The sequence below is a fragment of the Oratosquilla oratoria genome, chromosome 29 (genome assembly GCF_046742065.1).
Source record: "Oratosquilla oratoria isolate Oo_2021 chromosome 29, ASM4674206v1, whole genome shotgun sequence".
NCBI lineage: Eukaryota > Metazoa > Arthropoda > Malacostraca > Stomatopoda > Squillidae > Oratosquilla > Oratosquilla oratoria.
Genome location: NC_134805.1, coordinates 41,619,693 through 41,622,192, shown reverse-complemented (window position 1 = coordinate 41,622,192; position 2,500 = coordinate 41,619,693).

The window sequence follows — 2,500 nt, the reverse complement described above, 5'->3', positions numbered from 1 at the left end:
TTTGAGACCATTGTTTCTTGTCTGATTCTCATTCAATGTGAAAATTTGGTCACTTTTGATGTTGTCAATTCCCTTTAAAATCTTAAAGACCTGTATCAAGTCACCTCTGAGTCTACGCTTTTTTAGGGAAAACAGATTCATGTGCTTAAGTCGATTTTCGTATGATTTATTTTTGATATTTGGAATCAGTTTTGTGGCTCGCCGTTGTACTTTTTCCAGTCTGTCAATGTCTTTAATGAGATTCGGTGACCATACGGAAACAGCATATTCCAAATGTGGACGAACTAACGATTTATATAGCTTGTTAATGAGTGATGGACTTTTGAAATCAAAAGATCGCGCAATCAATCCCAGAATCTTATTTGCTTTCTCAGAGGCTGAAATACACTGCTTGGATGATTTGAGGTCGTTACTGATAATTATGCCGAGATCTTTTTCACTATCCACTTTTGTTAACGAATTTCCAAATAACTTGTAATCGTACTTACTGTTATTTTTACCTATGTGCATTACCTTGCATTTACTTGTGTTAAATTTCATTAGCCACTTTTCAGACCATTGCTGTAATTGATCTAAATCTTCTTGAATATCTAATTGGTTTGAGTGATCATTTGCCACTCCGCACAGTTTTGTATCATCAGCAAATTTGGAAACAGTAGATTTTAGTCCATGGTCTATATCATTTATATATACTATGAATAGAAGTGGCCCAAGAACGGAACCCTGAGGAACTCCACTTGCAACACTTTTCCATCCAGAAGTTTTTCCATTTAAAACAACTCTCTGTTTTCGACCTTTCAACCAATTACTAGTCCAACTTAATAGGCTACCACTTATTCCATGCAAAGCTAATTTAGTAAGTAGTCTTTCGTGTGGGACGGTATCAAAAGCTTTTGCAAAGTCTAGATATATTAAATCTATATTGTTTCTTTTGTCATAATTCGAGATAACTGTGTTGTAGAATTCGAGTAAGTTAGTCACGCAAGAACGTTTCCGTCTGAAACCATGCTGGCTATCATTTATCAAATGGTTACTTTCTAAATGATATTCGATATCATCTCTGATGATAGTTTCCATTATTTTTCCTACGATCGAAGTCAAACTTATAGGCCTATAGTTATTTGGTTTCTTTTTGTCACCTTTTTTGAATATGGGAGTAACGTTAGCTAGCTTCCATTCTCTTGGGACATCTCCGGATATGATGGATTTCTTGAAAATGATTTGTTATGGAACAACAATCTCATTTTTCATTTCCTTTAAGATTCTTGGATGCCAACCGTCAGGCCCTGGTGTTTTATTAACTTTGAGTTTGTCTATACACCTTTTAATTGTTTCTTTTGTTATATTTACCGTAGTGAGTAAGTTTACCCCAGACTTTTCACAGGTTTCAGTTTGGAATTCACTTTGAGGTGTTTCGTTTACAAATACCGAGCTAAAATAATTGTTTAAGATATTACACATTCCTTCATTTGAATATTCAAGTTGACCGTCAGCAGATAATAGTGGACCAATGTGATTCCTAACAACCTTTTTATCTCTAATGTAACTATAGAATTCTTTGGGATTCTCTTTGGATTTATCAGCGATGTTCATTTCGTATTGTCGTTTTCTTTTTCTTATTGTCTTTTTTAAATCTCTCTGTATTGATACATAACTTTCATAGTCATTAGATGCACCCGAGCACTTATATTTCTTATAAGCCTGTCTCTTTTTAGCAATACTTTTTTCAGTTTCTTTGTCGAGCCACTTTGGGCGAGCCTGATTTGGGGGACGTCTGTCCTTAAAAGGAATATAAGTTTGAATCATCTTAGTGAGCGTATTTTGAAATATTTCCCACATCTGATCTACAGGCCTTTCGTTTAATTTTGCCTCCCAATCTGTAAGCTGAAGCTCCTGACGTAGTTCTATGAACTGAGCTTTACTGAAATCGGGTATTTTAGAAGCACAAGTATCTATTCTAAAATTGTTTAGGAGTTTGAATCTGACTAAATTGTGATCGCTATTTGCAACAGATTCACCGACTTCTACATCAGTTACCATGCTTTCGCGGCTAGTGATCAATAAATCGAGCAAGTTTCCATATCTTGTGGGCTCTTTTACATGCTGAATTAAGTAATTGTCACCAAGAAAATCAATCAAGCGACTACCTATATGGCCATGTTCAAGGGTCATCCAATCAATGTCAGTAAAATTGAAATCACCCATTATCAATAAATCCCGGTTGCAGAAACTAGACAGTTCTTGAAATAACAGTTTGTCGTCTGCTAATGATAATGTCTTTGGCCTATATATTACACCTATATTCATTTTTTGTCCATTTGTTAGGGTTAACTCAACCCACAAACTGTCATATGCATCCTGTTTCACTTTCTCTAAAACACAAGCATAAACATTGTTTTTAACGTACAATAGAACACCCCCACCTTTCTTGTGGTTTCTATCCTGATGAAAGTGTTTAAATCCCGCAATATTAAATTCAGCTTCGAACTCTGTACCATTT